The following is a 25,448-nucleotide window of genomic DNA, read 5'->3' on the forward strand; positions in this document are numbered from 1 at the left end:
TTCTTTGAAAAATGGTGTAAACCAAACAAAATTGTGAAGGTAAACAAGCTTAGTTACAAGTAATATATTGCACTGAAGTTTACTTTGAAATGCATGGAAAAAGCACTAAGATGGATTGATGGATGGAGAGAGTAAGTGGGCAGATGGATACATGATAAAGCCAAGTATGGTAAAATATTAATGGCAGACAATGGGTGATGGGTATATGGGTATTCACTGTAAACTTTTCTAACTTTGCTGCATGTTTGGAAAGTTTTCATAAGAAAATGTTGAAAGCAACTTTTAAATAATCCTGTAGCATTTATCTTGGAATAGTATGTAAGGACAAAGGGGAAATTAATAATATTTCATAGAGATAACAGGTTATAAAACATTATGTACAATATAATCCCAACTTTGTGAATATACAATAAACACCTTAAAATACCGTTTTCTCTTTTGGAGGTGGAATTATGAGTAACTTTTATTTTCTTCTTTGTGCTTTTCCTACATCTTAACCAATTTTTCTTCAATCAACATGTGTTATTTTACAATTCAAAAATTTACTTTAGGGGCACCTGGGTGGCTCAGTCGGTTGAGCGTCGGACTTCGGCTCAGGTCATGATCTCATGGTTCATGAGTTCAAGCCCCACGTGGGGCTCTGTGCTGACAGCTCAGAGCCTGGAGACTGCTTTGGATTCTGTGTCTCCCTCTCTCTCTGCCCCTCCCCCACTTGTGCTCGCACTCTCTCTCTCTCTCCCCAAAATTTTTTTTTAATTAAAAAATCTACTTTATAATACTAAAGTTAAAAAAAAAATCTCTGAAGCCAACTTTAAATTACTCACTATTGAGAATTTTACGGGTAAGAAGTTTTACTATAGTGGGTTTTTTATATATAGGTTTCACTCCCTTAGATTTTTGAAAAAGGCTCAGGAGAAGACAATTCTCTAAGCTCTACTCTCGACAGTTAAGGCAAGATAACAAGGAAATGTGTTTTAGCACTCAAGTTCTTTTTAAGCAGATTTTCAAGTCAAAGCTCCCAATTCGTATGATTCTACCTGCCCTGTTACATCCATCTGGTTTACCACCGACGCAAAGCACACTCCCTGACAGCCGTGTCCTCATGAGGGCCTCCTTCAGACTCCAGAAAAGCCCACAGCTGGCACATCTACCTATGTTTCTTTGTCCAGAGCACACACCACAACATCTACTTCCCAGCGCAATCACAAAGATACACCTGATGAGTTAAGTGTTGTAGCAAAAATAAGATCAAGACTCTTGCTTCCATGTGTGAGCAAATCACATGACCCCTAGAACTCTAAAATGAGAGTACTTGTCTCAGCATACTAAAGTCTCTCTGCATTCTTTAACATTTTATAGTGTTAACAGATCTATAGGACAGACACCCCACATTCCACTCACTTCTAGAAGAGAAAAAGGGAATGAAAAACACAAGAGTTTCTCAAGGATATATTTGAGGATCCAATGTTCCAAGGCTGTGATCTGAGGTAGGTTAAGGAGGAGAGAGAACTCACACACATCTCCAAGCTTCCTGTGATGCCCTTCCAAGGGGACGGAAACCAACTCCAGTAACTTGAGTTGGATCCACAATACAAGCGTAATTCTAGGTGAATCCACTCTCTTTATCGGATTTCAACTTCTGGAGAGATTCATTTAATACGTCTCTTTTACCTTAGGAGGTACAACTTCCCCGGTGCAAAACCAATCAGAAAGTTGTGGGCCTTGTAAGCAGCTGAGCACAGGGAAATGAAAGCCACCTGCTCAGCTATATAAATGACTCAGGCTGGATTAAGCTCTCCTGAGTACTCAAGAACAGCTACTTCATGATAGTGATAACCTTTATGCCCTTTGCGTTGCTTTCATTATTTCTTTAATTTTCCTTTGTTGTTGTTGCCTTAAAGTTTCAATTACATAAACAGTGGGAATCATCTATATACTTTAAGTAGGGAAGTCACTGAGCACTATTTCAAGAGTATTTATGTTTCCAACTTAGGAGAATTTACCCAAAGGTGGACTATTTTCTAAACACAGTAGAGCCCTCTCTCCTTACATCTCATTTTGACTCAATTTACCCTTTAATTAGGCATCTGTTAAATGCACCACACAATGAAGGCAAGACAGCAGATACAGCAATGAGTAAAGGATACCTACTGCCCTGTGAGATGTGCGGTCTCAGTTCACCAGCACATGTGTACAAAAAAGAATACAAATATCAGCAGAGATCAAAAGTGCTCTGGCAGCTCAATGGAATGTAGACAGTCCCCAACATAGGATGGTTCTGCTTCACGAGACTTTACAATGCCACAAAAGTGGTATGCATTCAGGAGAATCTGTACTTTGATGTCTGAATTTGGATCTTTTCCTGGGCTAGCGATGTGTAGTGGGGATCCTCTCTCACGATGCTGGGCAGTGGCAGCTGCAGCTCCCGACCAGCCATGTGATCCTGAGGGGAAACTGATACACTTACATCAATTTATGTTTCACTTTCAGTACAGTATTCAATAAATTACATGAGATATTCAACACTTTGTGATCAAATAGGCTTTGTTTTCATTCTGCCCAACTAGAGACTATTAAGAGTGTTCCGAGCACACTTAAGGTTGTCTAGACCAAGCTATGACTTTCAGCAGATGAGGTATATTTGTTAGTTTATTTTGAGAGAGTGTCAGCATGAGTGGGGGAGAGGAAGAGAGAGAAAGAGAGAATTCCAAGCAGGTTCCATACTGTCAGTGCGGAGCCCGATCTGGGGCTTGAACTGTGAGACCATGACCTGAGTCAAAATCAAGAATCAGATACTTAACCTACTGAGCCACCCAGGTGCCCCAGGTTAGGTGTACTAATGCATTTTCAACTCACAGTATTTTCAATTTATGATGGGTTTATTGGGATGTAACTTCATCATAAATTGAGGAACATCTGTAAACTCTATCCTCTGCCTGGTGAAATAATGAAAAAAAGATTTTTATGAAAGAATTATTCAAGATGTGCCTTGAAACATGGGAAATGGCAATAATACCACTCATAGCTTAACATTTATTGAGCAATGAAAATGTACCAGGTACTGTAGTATTTTGCATACATTGCTAACACTAAGAATCTCATGAGGCAGCTATTTAGCCCCATGTTACAGATAAGTTCACTGAGACCTACCTGGAGAGTGACCTGACCAATGTCAAACAGCTGGTCACAAGTAGAAGCTCCAAATCCTGGTCTGCCTGCTCCCAAAGACCACAGAGGGAAAAGTAAACAGGAAGAACTGCTGAGAAGGAAAAATAGGGGTGGGAAAGGAAGGATCAGAAGTGAAGAACTAGGGCAGTAAACACTCAAAACCTGGCTCCTGGTCTGACCCAGAAGGTCCCTTCTCTGTGGATGTATGGTCACACATTCTAATTTCAAGTAATGAACACTCATGGGAAAAAAGATAGTAGAAAGCCAATGTCCTCATAATGTTTAATATCCATAAGAGTACATACAAACTGTCTCCTAAGCCTACGGAGATACAAAAAGTAATAATAAGCTTTTTTTTCATTTTGTTTTTTTACACCTCACCACCTAAGCTCTGGCCAACACAACCTGCTGTCATCAAGACTTAAGGATAAGCTAACCTATAAGACCTATATCACCCTAAAGTGGTCAATCAAGCAACTGCAAGTATGCTTTTGGAAGCAGACAATGTCAACACAGCATGAAAACTAACAGCACCAACCTTTCTGACTTTCCTGACACTAGCAATAGCTATCCTTAAACTTTTCTGGGGTAGCATACTGCCTGGCTTGTGAAGAAAGTCAAATGCAGAAAAACCATCATGGAGGGGCGCCTGGGTGACTCAGTAGGTTAAGCGTCTGACTCTCAATTCTGGCTCAGGTCATGATCTCATGGATCAGGAGTTCGAGCCCCACCTCAAGCTCTGTGCTGACCGTGCTGAGCCTGCTTGGGATTCTCTCTCCCCCACTCTCTCTAGCCCCTCTCCTACTTGCACTCTCTCTCTCTCAAAATAAATAAACTTTGAAAAAAATCCATCATGGGAAACTGAACCCTCTTTAAGAGCATACTTTCCCTTAGAAACTTACACCACTGTATCCTTTACTGTAAATGACCTCTCAAATCCTCATCTCTGGCTCCAGTCTCTTCTCTGAGATCCCAGTCTGCAATTGTATGCATGTGACAGACACACCAGTATCCTTCCTCAGCACAAAAGCACTGCATCGCCTTGCAACAGACAGGGCCTTGGGGATGGCTAGGCCAATGAAGTGGGAGCAGTGATGAGTGGCTCTCCTTGCTGAGGCAGAGGGAAGCTCAGGCAGCTCCTCCCCTCCTGCCCCCCTCCTCCTGCAGCAACCAGACTGCAGCCCACAAGACTGAAGCAGCTTAGGGCCCCAAGCTGCTGCAGGAAGAAGAGCCAACTCGAGGCACCTCCCAGACTCTCAGAAGTAGACTTCTGTTGCGTTAAGCTCCTGTGATTTGGGGGTTGTTTGTTACACCATATGTTACCACCCCATAGCCCAGGCTCACCTGAGAAAACAAGCTTAGTGGACATCCAGGGGCACCAAAAATCCACCTAAAATCATTCTCCACCTTGTTCTACCTGAATCCAGAGAAGCCTACCTACCTTCTATCTTGGTTAACCTCCAGAAATCTTAGGCTCTGCCCCCCTCCTTTGCATCCCCAGGCCTGGATGAAGAAACTGCACAGAATCAGTTTGATACACTTTTATTGACGGTGATGAAAATCTTAGGCAAAGTCAAATGAGGGACCCTTAGTTGGCTCAGTCGGAAGAGCGTGGGGTGCTTGTTCTCAGGGTCATAAGTTTGAGACTCACATTGGTTGTAGAGATTAAATAATTTTTTTAAATTTTTTTTTTTAACATTTATTTTTGAGACAGAGAGAGACAGAGCATGAACGGGGGAGGGTCAGAGAGAGAGGGAGACACAGAATCTGAAACAGGCTCCAGGCTCTGAGCTGTCAGCACAGAGCCCGACGCGGGGCTCGAACCCATGGACCATGAGATCATGACCTGAGCCGAAGTCGGCCGCTTAACCGACTGAGCCACCCAGGTGCCCAATAATTTTTTTTTTAAAGGGAAGCAAAGCCTGGGGCGACTGGGTGGTTCAGTCGGGTAAGCACTGACTTCTGCTCAGGTCATGATCTCATGGTTCGTGAGTTCAAGTTCTGTGTCGGGCTCTGTGCTGACAGCTCAGAGCCTGGAGCCTGCTTAGGATTCTATGTCTCCCTCTCTCTCCCTCTGCCCCTCCCCTGCTCACACTCTGTCTCTGTCTTTCTCTCTCAAAAATAAACATTAGGGGCGCCTGGGTGGCCCAGTCGGTTAAGCATCCGACTTTGGCTCGGGTCATGATCTCGCGGTCTGTGAGTTCGAGTCCCGCGTCGGGCTCTGTGCTGACCGCTCAGAGCCTGGAGCCTGTTTCAGATTCTGTGTCTCCCTCTCTCTCTGACCCTCCCCCGTTCATGCTCTGTCTCTCTGTCTCAAAAATAAATAAATGTTAAAAAAAATTTTTTTTTAAAGGAATAAACATTAAAAAAATTTTTTAATAAATAAAAAAGGGAAGCAAAGTCAAATGAATTTTAAGAAGTTAGACTTTTAAAAGAAAGATGGAAATTCTTGGGAGATAACCAGAAAAATATTTATTTTGGAAAAAAAAAAAGTCTCAATCATGAAGCTCAATGTCTACTTAGATATGCAACTTTTTTATTATAACACACTAACATGATTGAAAACAATCTCCATTCCTACCCATGTTACAAGGGCATGACCATTCTAAAGCCATCAGAGCAGATAAAAGAGGTATCTAAATGTGCTTATATTTTTTTAAGGATTATATCACCACTACTCAGAACATACTAGAAACTGATACTCTTCACAAATACCACCCACAATTGTCAAACTTAAAAGCTCAAACTCACAGAATTGTAATGCAAATATAAAACATTCCCTTCAAAGGTCATTTACCACCATTTTTTCCCACCCTTTCTTGAAAGGGGCCCACACATGCAGGCTAAGAGAATGGCTATGAAAGAAAATATACGTTGTGGTTACATCAAAGTTTCTAGCTTAGAGGTACTGCAAACTTCATTACCGGGTCCCAGATCATACAAGCTACACAGAAACATCAAGACACACACACATGCCCTTTGATTTATCTACTAGTTAAGCAAACTGTCATACTTTGAATAATGTATCTAAAATCCACTCATAAAAATCTTTAATCTCCTTTTCATTTTTGGTGAGAACAGCAGGGAAGGTTTTCTTTTTATCATAAGGGCAATCTACACAAAATGATACACAATTTGATTATTATTCCACTTGCCTGTCTCTGAAATAAAGCAAAAATACACTCATCAAAATTTCAATCATGGGATACCTGGGTGGCTCAGTCAGTTGAGTGGCCAACTCTTGGTTTAGGCTCAGGTCATGATCTTGCGGTTCGTGGGTTCGAGTCCCACATTGGGCTCTGTGCTGACAGTGCAGAGCCTACTTGGGATTCTCTCTCTCTCTCTCTCTCTCTCTCTCTCTCTCTCCTTCTCTCTCTGCCCCTCTCCTGCTTGAGCTCTCTCTCTCTCTCTCAAAATAAGTTAAAACACAGTTTAAAAAGGAAAGGTAACAGAACACCTGAGTGGCTCAGTAGGTTAAGCTTCTGACTCTTGATTTCAGCTCAGGTCATGATCTCACGGTGTGTGAGGTCTGTGAGTTTGAGCTCCACATCCGGCTCTGAACTCATAGTGCAGAGCCTGCCTGGGATTCATTCATTCTCCCTCCCTCCCTCCCTCCCTCCCTCCCTCTCTCTCTCAAAATAAATAAATAAACTAAAAAAAAAAAAAAAAAAGAAAGAAAGAAAGGAAAGATAACTAATTAGTGGCTCGTCCTCCCCATGGGCATTTAATCACACTGAACAAACTGAAACTTCAAATCCTCTTGACCTTACTGACAAATCTTATACCTTCAATATGCTAAGGCAAACAATTACCATTAGTTATCAACCAAGACAATAAAAATCCACCCAAGAGTGTCTGGGTGGCCCAGTTAGTTAAGCGTCCAACTTTGGCTCAGGTCATGATCTCGCAGTTCACAAGTTCTAGCCCCACTTCAGGCTCTCTGCTGACAGCTCAGAGCCTGGAGCCTGCTTCAGATTTGGTGTTTCCATCTCCCTCTGCCCCTCCCCCACTCGTGCTCTGTCTGGTCTCTCTCTCAAAAATCAATTTAAAAAAAATTTTTTTTTTTAAAAACCCACCCAGAAGGCAAAGCATGACTGTTCTCTCTCCCACCCCACCTATTTCATTTCAAGAGTATTACTGAATATGGCAGGATTGCTCAAGTTTTCTGCTCAACAGAAATATACATTACAATTAGACTGACCATCCTTCATTTCAACCATATGAGTCAAGAGGAAGTAGTATTAATTATTTATTGGTTAGCATACATCCACCAAGTATTTACCACACCTGTGCACCTGTTCATAATGGTCATTTCTGTTCTAGAGTTTCCACAGAGTTCACCAACCCTGGGAACAACAGAGAAGCAGGAAGTTCTGCCTTCTTAACCATGCTTTGTGCCTTTAAACACCCAAACCATTGAGTTGCAGATAGTATTTGCTGGCAGGAAACACTCCTGTCCTAAAGTTATGACCTTGTATCTTCATACGCCTTCCAACTTATTTTAACTTTACATAATATTCTACTTCATAAAGCATCATCAACAGTCTGTCTTCTGTCTTCAAGTAGCTCATCGGAGGAAACCTACACCAGGAAACCTTTCACCGTAGCTGTGTGCAAACACCTCTTTCAGCACAGCGCATTCATGTAAATATTCCCAATCCTGGTCCCGAAAATAAAATTCAGACACAGACTCACTGATTCCACTATAAACCAAACTGTACACTGTTGCCAGGGCCCTGAGATGGGAGGGTTCCTTGCAGATAACAGACCCGCTCTGTCACACTTATTCAGAAAGTGACTTATTGATCATTATTCATTTCAGCTCTATAGAAAGAATGAGGCATCTCAGTTGAAACTAACAAGCAAGAGAAAGACCTTTAAAAAGTACCTCTTCAGTCATCCAGAACCTTTGCTGCTCTCACTTAAGAGGTGAAAAGAAGGAAGCTCATGGCCTGAAAGACCACACACCTTCATTTTACAGAGAGAAGGGACTTATAAGGCAAAGATTATCTTAATACCTTGTGCTCAGTAAACAGAGAAAACTAATACCTTCATTCGGTTAAGTGTTTATATAAGGAAGTTAGTGAAACTTACTGTTCTTGAGAATGTTTCCTCCCTACCTCACCTGCAGGAAACAGCACCCACCTTCCTCCTAAGCTTGATTTCCAGTCAATAAACCCTTCAGAAAGAAGTCTTCTCCTCCAGCCCACCACTCCAGAACCACTTCTCCACACTGAACCTGGCTAACACGCCTAACCCTGCACCCTTGGGAAAACCACTTAACCTCCCTGAGCCCCCTGAGATGTGGGGGACCTGTACTAAATGTCTAAGGAGGGCTTGCAGGTATTACTAGGAAACCTGTTTAGAGCATGCTCCAAAAAGCACCAACTTGCGAAAGAACCCAGTCCATGTGCTATGACTAATCTTGACCCACACATTTCAAAATTCCAAAAGTGTTCACAGCATAAAACAGTAAACTTTAGCTAAAAGTCTGTTTTCAGACCATATTTTTAAATGGTAAATTATAATGACAAGTTACACGTGAAAACATTCTCCTTACAACCTATTAAATCATCGGGGTGCCTGGCTGGCTCAGTCAGAAGAGCATGCAACTCTTAATCTTGGGGTTATGAGTTCGAGCCCCACGTTGGGTATAGAGACCACAATAAATAAGTGAATGAATTAATTAATTAAATAATTAAATAAATCTTAAAAAAAAAAAAAATTTCAAGTCATGACCAGTAAGGCTCATCTTCTTCCTGATCCCCTTGTACATGTTCCTAGTGTTGCTGATTTGGTGTATATCCTTCTGGTCCTTTCTCTAGGCATTTATACACACATTTTTGAAGCCACAGAAAGCATGTAGCATAGGAGTATAGACTCTAACATAACCCCATTCAGGGGAAGAATCTGCCTCTGTCAATACTTAGTCATAAGTACATATATGTTCCCTGCTCTATATCCTGTTTCTGGACATATATTCCATAGGTCTATGATAGGATCTCCCCTGCAGTGCTATGTATGAGGACCCAGAGATGGAGGAGATAAGGAAACATAGGGGAACAAATGTCTAGGTAAATACAGCAACCTAAACAGATTAATCATAAGAACATAGTTCCAAATAAAAAAAAAAAAAATAGTATGAGCTTGAGCACAAAACCACTTATGTAAGTTTAAAGCAGACATAAATGTCCTCATCTGCTAGAATATCCACACAACTCACAGGATTCCTGTGAAATGGAATACAACACTTAACATAGTCCCTGTCACATTTGAAGCACTTAGTAAATATTCACTATTGTTAATTAGATAAAAAGTTCACAGCATACTGTAAATTTTCTATGCCAAAATTTCATTTACAGTGTCATTCTTTTTCCTAAAGGGCTTTCTTTTCCCTTCCTTAAAAAAAAAAAAAAAAAAGAGATAAAAGAGATGGGAAAGCTATGTTCAAAATGCTTGCAGTGGTTACCTCTGAAGGGAATTATATGTGGGTTTTTTTTTTTTGCTTATTCTCCTTGCTGGGCTATATTTCTACAACAAATATATGTTACTTTGGAATGTTCACCTTGGTCTTTCATCTTCCTTTCAATATGATTAATGACCAGAAAAAAAAAAAAATAGAAACAACCTAAGAAATCACCACTGGGGAAATTATTCAATTATAGTGCATACAAACAGCAGAATATTCCATAGCCCCTTTTTGTCAATGTGGGAAAATAGCACACTGTTGTCTGGGGGGAAAGCAAGCTCTGAGACTGCATAGAGATCCAAGAGGCCATGGATAACAGTGGTCAGCATGGATTCTGGTAGATTCTGGAGCCAGTCCACCTACTTCACATCCTGCCTGCCACTCAGACGCTGTTCAACATAAGGCAAATCAGCCTCCCTGAGTCTCAATGCCCATCTGCAAAATGAAGGTGACGATAGGGTCTTCCCTCATTCAGTTGCAGTAAATGAATGCAAAAGATGTAAAAAACAAAAACACCACGCAGAAGGTCCACTAAAAGATATGTGCGTTTTACCGATGTAAATTAACCCTCAATGAAGTTGACTGAAAAATACATGCACACACACAAAAGGTCACGTACGGTACTCTTCCATTTATATGAAATATCCAGAATAGGTAAATCCTTAGAAATTGAAAGCAGAGTGGTGGTTGCCAGGGGCTGAGGAGAAGCAAGAGCAGAGCGCGACCGCTGAGTAGGCCTGGGGTTTCATTCTGGAGGGATTGTGAAGTTTCGGAACCAGACAGAGGTGATAGTTACATAACATTGTCAATGTACTGACTGCAACTGAATTGTTCACTTTAGAAAGGACTGATTTTATATTATGTGAATTTCACTGTAGGAAAAAAATGCATGCAAAACAACATGTTTTACCAGAACATACCCAAGTGAAAAGATAACATAAACATTCAAGAAGGCTGAAAGGGGAAAAGGAATGAGGAAGGCGGAAAGCACAAATGAAAGCCAAAGCAAGTGTGACACAGCATAATTCTGCTAAGAGCTCTGCCTGGCCTGCTGACGGCAGTGTGCCTTGAACAAAAGGGGGGCTTGCCTAAACCCTCCACACCTGGGGCCAACACGTTGTCTTGGTTTGCTGCCTTTCTTCATTGCCCAAAGAAATGGTATTCACCTCTCTTCTTCATTTCTTAGTCTCTGCTATGTACCTTGGCGCTCTCTTCACGTGAGCACACACCATCCCTTCTGGCTGTTCTGAAGCTCAAGGCATGTACCATGATTCACACTGTTTATTCAGTTTTCATGACTGGTTTGTATTTTATACTTGATCATACATAATATGCCAATTAGTGAGAATTTCATAATGAAGAATCAACACGGTATGCTCCTACCTATACCAAAATAAAACCCTATTCTGTAATAAGTTCATTTTAATTTTTTTAATTTTTTAAACGTTTTTATTTATTTTTGAGAGAGAAGAGAGACAAAATGAGAGAGGGGGAAGGGCAGAGAGAGAGGAAGACACAGAATCCCAAGCAGGCTCCAGGCTCTGAGCAGTCAGCACAGAGCCGGACATGGGGCTCAAACTCATGACCCACGAGATCATGACCTGAGCCGAAGTCAGACGATTAACCAACTAAACCACAAAGCGCCCAATAAGTTGATTTTTAGAGCTATTGTACATGCATCCTTCATAGCCAAACCCCTCCCGCAAACTACTACTGTGACCACCAAACAGCCAGAAGACAGCAATGCCCCTCCGTCCATTTCCATGCCCTCCAAGCTGAGGGGGATTTATGGTGATTTTACAGGAAAAAGAAGTAAGTTAGCTGGATGGTTCATCACATGATTCTTTGCTCCAAGATGACCCTTCCCGAAGCCTGGTGACCGCCTGGCCTGGCTGTTTGGTATTAAGTTTAAAGACCTGGAGTTAGTTCAGAGGATACACACAGTGTTGTAGAAAATCCATGAAGTTCACCTTGGAGCTTCTGGCTCCTTCAACAACCATGCCAAAAACTCTGCACTTTCTGGATATTTACCAAACCCCAAACATCAACATGTCACCTGCTCAATTACACTGTATCTAACAGACTTCTCTGGGATTTTGTTTTCATGAAAATAAACTAAAGGTCTGCCCTTTTTAATACTTAGTCACGAACGTCAGTTGCCTCAAGGTGACACAGGAGACAAGCGTGACATTTGTGAAGAACGCCAGCTGGAAAGAATCATATACGGAACACACACATACATGCACACACGGAAACATCTCCTTCTGGGCTAAGGAAACATAAGCATTTTAGAAAAATAAAAAAAAGCCTTTTATCAGAGCTGGGGTAAAGGTCATGTCCGTGGTACTAGAGCGGAGGACAGAGCTACCTCTCAGACGCACTGTGCCCTGCTCTCATAGGACCTGCTAAAGAGGAGGGTCTGTTCCAGTGCCAAGTGTGATCTGGCATCTCTAAGGACTGGACAGTTATGCAATACAATTATTTTTTTGCACAGCATCCCTCCCACAGGGCATTCCAATAAGCTTGACAAAGGGAGTCATTCATGGACTTGATAAAAGCAAAGTAAGGAGAAACTTTGTAACATGAAGGAAAGACAGGAAATAAACAGTTGAGATGTGGAAAGGGCTCCCAGCACCTCCCTCCTAGGCTTTCATCTGCCCACCCAATCCACAGGACAGAGGCAGAAAAGAGGAAGGTAACCAAAGAAACATGGAACAGGGAAGAATGAATGAAATCAGAGGTGACAGAGGACAGGCCTCTGTGTCCAGAGAAGGTACATCCTCGCTGTTGGCAAACAGTAAAATGATCTTCTGTCAACCAAGCTGGGATTGGTTTGGATTTTTGTTTTTGTTTTGTTTTTTGAGGCCAGCTATTGATTGTACTTGTTAAATAATAAACACAAGTCACAAAATATCTTCTTAATTTTATGACTTACCAGCCTAATTTATTTTGACAGAAACAGAAGTGTGCCTACACACCAAAGCAAAAGTTGTGTTTGGCTGTTTAAAGATCTCCTTGGAATCCTGCAAGAAATTCCTGGGTTGGGGGCAGTCCAGAAGAAAGGGCTAAATGTCCTTCTTCAGGGAGATGAGTCATCTAATGAAGTGGTGAGACATCATTCTTAGCTTGAGCAAACCTTACAGAAATACAAGTCCTTAGAGAAATTTTGTTGTAAGCCTCCTTCAAAAGAAGACATTGTCTTCTTTCAACCTTCTAAAGACAAAGCTGATTTGACCACGGTACCTCTTATTCATGGATGATCTCATGAACAGGAGAGGACTTTGATCAACCAAGGTGCTCTCATCATGTCTGCACCAGGCACTCCCCACCAAGGTGAATACCTGCATAGTTCCGGGATGCTTTTCCCAACAAGGTCTGGGGACGAAGCTCTTTAAATAAAAAGTTAGCCTGGGTGCTTGCAGGGAGGTGGCTGGGCTAAGGTCAGCTTCAGCCCTAGGTTCTTAGCTGCAGATATGCTTGTCAGGTAAAGCAGACTTCTCTTAGGCCTGCTAGGACTATACTGCCACAAGGAACTTCCTTATGAATCTGAAGAAACTCCCAAAACTCAAACAGGTGATAATGTGCTTCACTGAAGCTCTAACAGTATCTTCAAAAGCATCCTACTCTCCCAAGGTATCCAAGAACATCCACAAAGGGTGCCTGGAATTCTTTGCCATACATGGAACCCATTCCATTACAGATCTACTTTGTTCAATTTCCTATTGATTTTCATTATCATGGAAGAAGAGTCATAGATAGGTATAGATTTAGATCAAAGGTAGATAGATATCTCAAAGCCAGTCCTGAAAACCAATGTGTTCTTAAAAGGGGGAAAAAAAAAAGGCATAACTACAATTTCAAGGTCAAGTCCATGATTCAGTGTCATGATTTAGTAGACAGACACAACTTACTAGCAGGAAACCATTTAAATTCCACCTTGAAAATACCAGGATATATAGGGATCATATAAACATCTTCTAATACCGTGTCATCTTTAAGGAGGCAATAAATGAAGTTACTGGTATGGCTCTTGCTGATGGGAATCCTGACAGAGAGGAGACTGAAACAGCACCAGACCACATAACTTGGAAAAGGGTGCCACCGACTAGCCCTTGCTCTGCCCTACAAAGCCTTTCTCTTCAGGACACGAACACTGCTGCTGTTGCTCACTGAAGCCCCACAGGACAGTATAGGTTTCTGTTTCATCATACAGAGGGTCCAAAAGCCTGCCCTGGATGTCCAAAGTAGGGAAGTCACCTGGAGACAACTACAAAAGCTGAGAAAATTCCCAGAAGAAATGTCAGGAAAAGTTCACTTTCACAGTGTCTACGTGTATCATCTTTTCCAAGAAACTGACTAGACAACGTTTGACCATCAAAAATAGTGATCGTGTACTACAGACACACCACATGTACCAAGGTTAGGACAGAAGTGGAAATCCTCTACGCCCCCAGTTTACAGCCAATGCTCAACCCAGGTGGGCTCACCAGAGCAAGGGCCAGGTCACCTACAGAACATGACTCATGACAGAAATTCCTGATCATTAGACTGGAAGGGCCAAGAGGCAAACTCAAAAAAGTGTCATGTTTCCCCAAAGGTAATTCCAGCCACCGAGAGCAAAGGCAAGAACACGGAAGAGACTTCTCAAAAAACTAAAATAAAATAAAAGTGGGAGAAAAAAATAAAAGCAGATTCCAAAAGGTCTAAAAGAGAGGCGGGAAAGCCTAAATTGGATAAAGAGAAAATAGTAGCACAGTCAAAAGACTGATGGTCACACAGCCATTCAATAAATAGGGACCAGGGGCGCCTGGGTGGCTCAGTCGGTTAAGCCACCGACTTCGGCTCAGGTCATGATCTCGCAGTCCGTGAGTTCAAGCCCCGCGTCGGGCTCTGTGCTGACAGCTCGGAGCCTGGAGCCTGTTTCAGATTCTGTGTCTCCCTCTCTCTGACCCTCCCCCGTTCATGCTCTGTCTCTCTCTGTCTCAAAAATAAATAAATGTTAAAAAAAATTTAAAAAAAAATGTTTATTAAAAATAAATAAATAAATAAATAAATAAATAAATAAATAAATAGGGACCAGCTCCCACTAAGTGGCAAGACCCCTGTTAAACGTTACTCAGGATATAAACCTGGGGCGGACATGTTTCCTACCAGAGCAAATAAGCTTCTGCCCAAATAGCTGCACTATCCACCAACAGTTGATTTCCTCTAAGAACTACATGAATCAAGGATTTGGGATAGCCATTTGGGTTGAACCTTAAAAGATACTCAGAATATATATTAGGAAAAAAAAGAGAGATGCTTAGCATGCTGGAAAGTGGCCAGAGGGTCTACAAAGGCAAAAAGGTGATACTAGCCATTTATTTTCAGGAAATCGCACTAACGAGGAATAATGAAAGATTACTTGAAAAAGCACACTGGGACCAGATCATGGCAGAGCTTAAATAATATTCAAAAAAAAAGTGGGGGGGGTGCAACCCACAGAGACCAGCAGGGCCAGGAGGAGCAGAGACACCTGGGCAAGCGGTGTCACTTGCTGTGATCACCGACGGCCCCTGCATCAAAATGAAACCAAACACAGAAGTACAAAACGTGGGATGACTGGTACTCTTCTGTTCCTTGCCATCCACGACTATTTGTTTAGGAGAGAACACGTAATCAGTCTAACAGATAAGCAATGATCCCAGGGCCCCAGGAAGGCAGGCAACACACCAATTCCTGTGGAGCACTCCTACCTTGGCCGGGCAAAATCTCGATTTTCTTACCAGTCCTATGTGGTACCTAAAGCACTTTAGTAAGCCAATCATGTATCGTTATGTCAAGTAAGTTTCAAAAAAATTGTTTTTCAGATACTTTGGGTGTTTTCAGACACTTTCTATATACACTTAACCCAATTTTCTGGTTAGCTGCCATGCAGAGTACAGGTAAGTCACAATAGGGGGAAGGGGGTGGGGAAGGGAGGGGGAGGGGGGACTTCCTCTCACCCCATGCTGAGATCTTCTAGCCCAGTCCTCTCCTGCCCCTCTTCCTCACGGACAGGAAGGTTTTCCCTTGGGCTTCTTTTACTCTCCTGCTACTAGCCCACAGAGGGTTGTTTGTAGGTCTCTTCTGTCCTCCACTGTCCTCCTTCTGTCCTCCACTGTTTGTCCTCCACTGAGCTTCTAGCCCAACCCTAATTTCCTCTCCAAGTGGTCTGCAGCAAGCAAGCACTCCTCTCTCAATACACACACACACACACACACACACACACACACACACACACACACACACCCCTTTGGTTTCTCCACTGCTTTCCTAGCAATCTGCATTGTCATAAGATCCAGGCTTAGGAGCAAAAGAAGTCATTTCTTGGAATCAACCTTTAAGGGGCACCCGGGTGGCTCAGTTGATTCAGCATGACTCTTGATTTCGGCTCAGGTCATGATCCTGGACTGGGGTCATGGGGTAAAGCCCTGCATTGGGCTCCATGCTCAGCATGGAGCCTGCTTAAGAGTCTCTTGCTCCTCTGCCCCTCTCCGCCACTCACACAACACACACACACACACACACACTCTCTCTCTCTCTCTCTCTCAAATTAAAAATTAAAAAAAGTTTAAACAGAATCAACCTTTAAAAAGATAAGACTGTGTTCATACCTTCACACAGACCATCCAGGCTCTTGCTTACCTTGATGCGAGGATAGAGGACAAGCTGAGTTTCTTTAAACTGTTTTTCTTGCTTTCATCTAGATATAGAGACAGGTAGAGAGATGGCTAATCTTGATTCACAAGCCTCCATTAAACTTTATCATGTAAGCATCTTTCACTTATCTTAGTGTGGTATGCACTTGAAAACATAATGGCACGTTACGGAGCATTCACACAGAAAAGAGAGGAAGAGTCATCATTTCCTTGTGTACTTGAATAATCATGGTAATCAAGATTGTTCTTTGTTAACAATCTTCAATGTGAGAAAAAATAATGGAATGAAATATTGAGGCTCAACTACCAACAGCAATAAAGACCAAACAAAGCCTCTAAAGAGCTATGCAGGGACTATGCTATTGACTTACCTGGGAGGGAGGGTTCTCCTGGAACAAAGACTCTAAGCTGTGGGCAGTCATGGTTAAGAGTATGGACTTGAAAGAGAGGGAAACTGAATCGGACTTGCAATTGTTTTAAACCTCTGGGCTTTGGTTTCCTCACTGCCTTGATAGGAGTATTAAATGAGATGTGTGTGTAAAATCCTTGGTAGAGTAGCTATTATATTAATACAGCACTGATGAAGTGTAAGAGATGACTAATGTGGGCACAGAGCTTTTCTCGAAAAGAGATGACACAAACAGGCAATGCCAGAAGAGATGTCAAAATCTCTTTCAACTGGATCAAGAAAAATAGATCATAAAATGAAGGCCAATATTTCTAGGGCAAGTTCTGGTTCTAAATAGTTCTCCGCTAAATATCTTAGTTTCTTTTGGATGTTAAAAAAAAAATACCAAAAACAAAAACAAAACGAACTTCTTAAATTGCCAAAGATAATACAACTGTACATGTGTGCAATTGAGGAGATTGTAAGATTCTACATCCTGAGTCACTGACAATCAAACAGCACCTCCAAGTAAATCTAGGCTCTGTGGAAGGGGTTATATTTTAAAGTGGGCCTTCACAGGAAAACCATAATTGGAAAACATTTTTTCAGCAAAAGGTAAAAAGTCTGAGTGCTGAGCTGACAGAGCCAGAAATAACAGTTCCTTTTGTTTCCCACGTTCATTACTTTTGTATTAAAATTATTGTTTGTTAACTTGGTTAAATCATAGTGAGCTGCTGTTGATTTCAACACAGGGAGGCAAGTGAACACGTGAACAGGATGATGAGAAGTAGAAAATCCCACCAGAACCAGGATACCTTCGTTCAAAGGCACAACTCGATTAAATTCACATCCTGGGGTCATTTGCTGATTTCTCAGAACAATGGTAAATTTAGTTACTGGGGAAACAAAAAAAACCATTGTTTCGTTTCATTATAACTCTTCCTTGTTGAAAGTTTAAACTGATTATCTCAGAATCCACAGTTTACGTACAAGATGAAAGCATGATGCTAATACATGCACGTCTTTAAAAAGCCAGATATGTATACATACACGCGTGCTGACGTATGTATTCAACTAATGCTAGCATTTAACCCATGTTTGTTTGTAGAGACAGCACTAAACTTCAAAAATTGTTTTTATTATGCGAATTATCCAGTTTTTATCAAAACATTAATTCTGGGCCGCCTGGGTGACTTAGCCGGTGAAGCATCTGCCTTCAGCTCAGGTCATGATCTCGTGGCTCCTGAGACTTCAAGCCCCACATCGGGCTCTCTGCTGTCCATGCAGAGCCCGCTTCAGATCCTCTGTTCCCCTCTCTGCCCCTGCCCTGCTCTCTGTCTCAAAAATAAACATTAGTCCTATTAATCTCTCACTACATTCTGTCTTGAAACAAACTTTACAACACACAGTGGGTGGTGGGAACTTAACAAACTGGATTTGAAATCCCTTCCTTTAAGATTCTGACAATAACTATATATGACATGCTACTAACAAAAGACAGAAGGACTTTGGGGATGGGGCGATTGGCTCTAAATTTTGGTTACACACCTCCACCAGGCAATTACCTCACTGGTGTGCAATCAGTTCTGTTTTCCCCTGTAAACTTTTCTAGGTCTCTCAAGGTCAGACCCCAAAAGCAGCTTCCTCTAAATCACCAAGATGCAGCAACGTGTGACACACACTGGAACTCAACAAACACAAAAAACGGATTGTCAACCCATCCTGTGATCAAGTAAAAGCAGGGAGGTATAAAACCTGACCTGTGGCCAGCCCAAAGCTGCTCAGGTCTTTCTGAAGAATAGACTCATCCCTCCCCCCACCCACTTTTTCATATTCTGAGATGCATGGTCCTACCTTCTCCAAAACGTGAGGAAGAACTTTCTTAACAGACACAAAGGTTTGTACTACCTGACAGGAGATTCCAGGATATTACAGGATTGTTGAGAGAGGGGTGCATTTGTGTGTTTTCTTTTTCTTTTTTGTTTTCCTTTTAAATGTTTAATAGTCTGTTGCTTAGACTGAATTTTTTTAGTCTGGTTTCAATGTCGGGAAGTATATGAGCAAAGCCCTATGATTTTCTCTCTTTTACGATGAGACGAATGAGTCCGCTGCCAGAATTCTGTGTTCCTTATAGATGTCAACACTTTAGCATTAATGTTCATAACATTTTCAAACCTCCCCACATCCCCATCACGGACTTAGGTATACGGCAGGCCATGGATTGCTGCCTTATGCAACAGATTTATTGACTAAATTTTTATGTACTTTGTATGGTAAGAAAGAGATGAGTGGATGAATAGAGGGCATTTTTAAAAGATTCCTGGTCCTCTCACAGAATCTCCAGAGCCCTTTGTACCAATACAGTAGTATTAATTTATTTGGAGGACACATATTCTGTCTGTGCGTTTCCTATTTATGAATGCTTAAATTAGTGCTTGAGTTACCATAAAACTACTCTTTTAACAATACAACCTATTAAAATATTAGTTATGTTATGTAAAAAATTATCTAGTAATTATCTAGTTTTTATCTAGTAATAAAAAATACTAGGAGAGAAAGAAAGTTTACCTGAATGACCACATAACAGGTGCTCAAATTTATTGAATGACAGTGAATTCTCCAAGTCAGTGAATCCTCAATTACCCACAGCAATGGAAAGGTACGCTGGTGTGGAAAGTACAAATAATTTAAAAAGACTTCACATGCTGAGGACTTCCTATGTAAAATGGAGATACCTGAACCTTCCTCATGGTGTTACCGTGAGGACTAAATGAGCTACAAAAATAGCTCCTCAGTGCTAACTGCTAACTTACGATCATCATCTTCATTATTGATTATGCATTATATTATCCAGCAAGGCCAGCATGATGGTCCTGATTTTGATGATGAACCACCATGAAGCACAATGAGGCCAAGGAACTGGCTCCCGGTCACAAAGCTGGAAAATGATGCCAACGGAATCTGAGCCCACGTCGGCCTGATGTGCAAGTTTCAGCCCAACTACCATGTGATGCTGCTTTAAACATAGGGGCCTTTCAGGGTGCCTGGGTGACTCAGTCGGTTAAGCGTCTGACTTCGGCTCAGGTCATGATCTCACAGCTCGTGAGTTCGGGCCCCATGTCTGTCGGGCTCTGTGCTGACAGCTCAGAGCCCGGAGCCTGCTTCGGATTCTGTGCCTCCCTCTCTCTCTGCCCCTCACCGACTCCGGCGCACGCGCTCTTTCTCTCAAAAATAAACATTAAAAAAAAAAAAAATAGGGACCTTTCCTCTAGAAACTAACTCTACTGATAGCTTGAGAAATCCTAAAGGCAGGTCAAATAGCAAAAGCAGGGAAGCGATTTGCAACCAGAGGTCACTGGGTTCACATCCAGCTGTGTGACCTTCAACAGATTATGCGATGGCCCACGTCTCTACTTCCTGATGTGTACAATTGGGATAATCATACCAATCCTGGCAAGAATGAGGTAAGGATGGCACATAAAAGATGTCAAGTACTCAGGCCAGGCAACACACAGCAGGTCCTCCAGGAGTCTCAGAAGCATCCTGTCAGCTTACACTGCCCTTACATGGCCTCAAGTCTTCCAGGTAGAGAGGAGAATAGGAGAATTTTAATTGCCAACGTTTTTCTTCAAAGATCACTAGATCTCAAGAGATACAATAAAATTCTCCCCAAGAGTCAAATAACTTCATTACCTGTAATTTTTCTTTGGTCATATGCAATTTCATACACATGTATCTTTTGCCTCTATGTACATAAAGAAAAAAAACGATGTAACAGTCACATATTCTATATATAGTCATATTTACATAAACTTTGACACTTCCAAAGGGAGAAAGAACATAATGAAAATTAAGCCAAAGTTGAAAAGAACGGGAAATTCTTGAAAAAACAAAACAAATCCACTTTCCTATCATGCTACAAAATAACAGAAAAGGCTGCCACCCATACACCAGAATTTAAAAAAAAAAAAAAAAAAAAAAGGATAAAGGGACATAGATCCAAAAGAAAAAATGGCTAAATTTTTTATTTAAATCTGGTAATCAGATAAACAGTCAAATCTATAATACAGCAACATGTAAGAAAATTCACTTTATTATTTCACAAAATGAAAACCAGGGCGTCTGGGTGGGTCAGTGGGTTGAGTGTCCAACTCTTGCTTTCAGTTCAGGTCATGATCTCACAGTTCGTGGGATCGAGACCCGCATCAGGAATTCTGTCTCCCTCTCTCCCTGCCACTCCCCTGCTCGAGCTCTCTTTCTCTCTCAAAATAAATTAATAAACTTAGAAAAAAAGAAAACCAAAGAAAGCACATTTATAAATGTACTCTAAGCCAGGCACTAGGTGATTTTCAACTCACCACCAAAGCAATCAAATAGAGATTAACATGCCTATCAGCTAAAACCAAGCTGTCAAAATGAAAGCTTTAAATTATGCATGTCCTTACCAAAAAGTATTTAAAAGATTTTTCTCGGAAAAAATAAAAAGCATTGCACAGACTTTAATAATGTTTAATTTTGCTTATGTGCTAAGAGGCATTTTTAAAGCAGATTAAAACACCGAATTCAAGACCACCAGAAGAAACTTTCCAAATTGAAATAAGACCATTTGGTCGCTATGCTATTCATCTATCTTTTACCCAACAAAAATTCCTATAAAATGATAATCAAAACCTTTTGGTAAACAGGAGCTTAAATGCTGCCTTTCAAATCAGATTACATTTCAAGTGATCTGAAACCAAATTAAGACAGCATTTTATGAGCATGTTTCTCATTTTTAAGAGGAATAGGGAAACTGCCCTTTGAGATGCTGAGAGACATGGGCACCAAGGTCAAGGGCTCAGGAATTCAAGAGTCACCAAAACATTCAATCCACTAGCCATTACTTTGAAGGAGAAGCTGACTGGGGTTGAGGAAGGAGGAGAACAGGAAAGAAAAGGGGGTGGGGGATACTTGATTGTGACCCTTAGGAAGAAACAAAGCAGCTCAGAGAAATATAAACAACTCTTCATCTCTGAAACACTGGAGTGCCAAATACCTAATAAAATTAGGGAGGACCAGATACTCTTCCTTTCAGAACTGTACCATCATAAAGAGGATGAAATATTTCATCGGACATTTAAGTCCATCAGAAACGGCAAGACCATACCTCATGATCCAGGCATTGGTATTTCAGAATTGAAGACCATTTACTACTGAGACAGGGTACAAGTTTTCCCAATTTACTCTATGCGGAAAAAGGGAAGTTGTGTCTCAGGGAAGTATATACTGACTTAAAAGAATAAACTGCTTCTTAAGTTCATCACAAGTATATATATTTATGTAACAAAGTGTATGTGAGTGTGTGTGTGTGTGTGTGTGTGTGTGTGTGTGTATTAACAAAAAAAGTACGTTAATCAGGATTACATTCTGGATAGGTCACTAACCTAAGAGCAAAGTTATATAAACACCGACTCATGGCGCCTGCCACCCCCAAGTTCCCTTCCTAGGTAGGAGCTTCCCATGTTTCGCCCTTGTCCAAAGAGGCCACCTAAGCTGGCAGCTGTCCTATGCAGGGAGTCTGATAAAAACTGGATTCTCAATCCTTGGCATCAAAATTGGTAAATAAAGAGAAAATCTAGCAATTAGCAGCCATAGCTATGGCCAAAAGGGAAAGGGTTGAAAAGAGAAGCTTTAAGAGCCAGGACAGGTATGAATGAGCCAAAATTCTGACCCAGCAGAAACCACGGGACAGAGGAGAGAGAAGCAAGCAGACAGGGCAAAAGCAGACTCACCCCGACTGGCTAAATCACACCAACATTAGAGGATTCTGAAGTGAGGACCCAAAAATTCCCTCTGCTCAGGTCTTGTCCACTTACGTGGCTCATGAGAACCCTACAATTCCCCAAGAGCCGGGTGCTCAGCTTTTCCTGATGGCTACAAAACCCTGGGGTTATGGAGGACATTCCTGTCCCCATATTCCCACATCTGTCTTCATAGAGAATGTCCCTATTACTCAGGGGTATAACTTAACTGAGTCCTGGGTCCTTGTAACCAAAAGAGTATATCAACTTTGTTACATTTTGCAATCCAAACTTTTCACCAATTCAGAAAAACCTTTCCATAAATTTGTTCACAGTAATAAACTTCTTGACATTTCATTTTTTTAAGTGCATGAGGTAATTCAACTTTTATTTCCCAAACTTGGATGATAATTTTTCTCTTTTCCGATCTGTGACCACCCCACCCCATCCACCATTTTCTCCTCCTGATCTTAGATTTTTCAGGTCTGGGTCAACAGGGGAGAAGGCAAGATGCCTTCTCAGTCTAACTCCTTTCTACCTTTAAAGCCAGAAAGGGGAGCAATTAATGTAACAACTGGAAGAAATTTCCATAGTACCTATCAAAAATACAAAAGTAATACCATTTGTCCCTGCAAACCCACTACTGGAAATCCACCGCACAGGATTATGGAAACCTGGAGACAACCAAGAAGTTCATCAGCAAAAGACTGGTTAGATAAAGTAATCCACAGAACAGAAATGGACCTGGAATTGAAATAAGAATATTTAAATATTTAACCATAAATAATAAAATATCTTTAGATGAGGTAGAGAGCTATGAGAAATGATCTAGGAATGACAGCTGTGGATATTTGTAATGTGTATATTTTACTACACATACATACAGAAGATACCCAGAAGTAAAATATACATGTAATACATATTACTACTCTATGGAAGTAAAAATTGTTAAGTGTAGAGTAATATGCACAGTTACCACATTACATGAATAATAATTAAATGTTGGAAAAAAATCTATGGGCGTATGTATACAAAGAAAAACATCCAGAAAGATACACACTAAACTGACCACGGGGCGGGGGGGTAATTCTGGGAAATGAAAACTGAGGGTTGTTATTTTCACCTACTAAAGTATTTTTTATATCTTTGTAATTTAAAAACTTTAATAAAATAAAGGCTGGTCAGGCCAATAGCTATTTCACCCTTTCACTGAAAATGCTATAAAATCCTTGAAGCTTTTTACTTGCCAAAAAGACCAAAAAAATTCAACATTCAGATCATCAAATTAAATTCCTAAAGATTCATTTCTCCCTTATACCCATGAAATCAAAGAGCTGGCACTACAAAAAGATAACATATATTTAGCAAATATAAAAAATTTCATACTGTCAGCTCTAGGTCTGATATGAAAGGTCAAGGTGAAATCTAAAAGTCATTACTGTGTTCAACACACCCTCAATGAGAAAGTTACTTATTCGTAAGTTCCCTCCATTCCAGAGCTTTCTGTAAAATGTTTTCACTTGCAATCAGAAAAGTACCAAATAAGGTAGATCCGTAGCACCCAAAGGGCAAAGGGCAAATAACTGACACTTCTAAGAAATACTAAATTGCAATGTAGACATTTAGATTGTAACAGTATTCTGAAAACACGTAAGTGTAAGAAAAATACATGTATATAGTCTGTCCAGTAATCATAAAGTATGCTTGACTTTCAGTGTGTGTCAAATTTTTGAGAAACAAATCACTTTTGCCAAGCAAGTATTAATCTGCCACTGGTTTATTTTCTTTCTCAAAACAAATGAAATGTGAAAGCACTGAGAATGCGAAGACATATCAATCTCCAAAAATATCAATTTATACTCCTTTTTTTAAGTCCTATCCCATGTCAACTTACACCAAAAGTCAAACGCTATCTAGCTGGTGGACAATAAAGGCTAGTCAGGCCAATAGCTGGTGGACAATAAGGTAACTGGTGGATTTTCTCCCCTTTTCACTCATCTGCATTATCCAAATTTTCTACATATTATTTGTATAATATTTGGAAAGTTTAAGATAAATAAGCTTGGAGGTTTTTATAACTCAGAGGTTTGGGTAATATCCTTCTCTCAATCTTTCTTCCCTTTGTGAGAAAGGGGTGTGGGCCAACCACAGGAAGGACATCCCACGCATCTAACCCACGTACACATCTATCTCCCCCTTTAGAATAAACAGAAGTCTGTAAATTTATAACGACAATACTCAGCCCTCTTCCCACGTCTAAAAGCATATGATATTTCATAAGTGCTTTTACCAGAAAGACTGCAATTTAATAAATGGTATTACTTGCACATCTCCCATCCATCATTTCTGCCATTCATATATGATAAACTAAAGAAAACGGGCAAATTCTGCCAATAACTATTACTGGATTTCTAATCTTTATATCCTAATAGGATGGCAGTTCTTTTTTGAAAACTGATTATAAAACTGGCAGTAAAATATTGCTGGATTGACTTCAAAGTGAAGAAACTTCCATAATTATGTAAGCAACCATCTACACTTAAACTGAGTGATGCAGAGACAACATGTTATTTTGGGGGCTATGATAGATCTGGTTCACTGACTTCTAGATGGCAGGAGAAGTATATACGTGCGTGCAGACAATCTATATTTTTAATGTGGTGTTAAGTTCTAAGAAGGTCAGTCTGGAATAAAACAACTCAAGGCTAAAAAGGATCAGATGCATTACACACACACACACACACACACACACACACACACACACCCCTTCGCCCTTCAAATGTCCTATTAGACTCAACACCTTTAGACTATTTAGCAAATTATATATTTCTAAAGCCACTTTTCTAACAAAATAGTTCACACAGCACATTAGTTTATGAAACCCATAATCAATCACACTACAACAACTGGGATGAAGGTAGTTGAGCAATTAGCTCCCCCACCACAAGTTAAAAAGGAAAGTT

At 40.8% G+C, this 25,448-nt stretch overlaps 1 protein-coding gene across 8 annotated transcripts in view; it reads right to left on the reverse strand.

Moving 5' to 3' along the window:
• The window catches only part of STK39 (serine/threonine kinase 39), a 316,473-nt gene that overhangs the window by 276,754 nt on the left and 14,271 nt on the right, over positions 1-25,448 (reverse strand). The window contains exon 1 of one of the 8 annotated variants that reach the window (XM_042949031.1): positions 16,304-16,339. The exons of 6 other annotated variants lie outside the window; for them this stretch is intronic. The gene's annotated coding sequence lies outside the window, so the exon portion shown is untranslated. Of the gene's footprint in view, positions 1-8,056; positions 8,134-16,303; positions 16,340-25,448 lie in introns of those variants that run through there. One more of the 8 variants, XM_042949030.1, reaches the window with a different exon arrangement.

The sequence above is a fragment of the Panthera leo genome, chromosome C1 (assembly GCF_018350215.1).
Source record: "Panthera leo isolate Ple1 chromosome C1, P.leo_Ple1_pat1.1, whole genome shotgun sequence".
Classification (NCBI taxonomy): Eukaryota; Metazoa; Chordata; class Mammalia; order Carnivora; family Felidae; genus Panthera; species Panthera leo.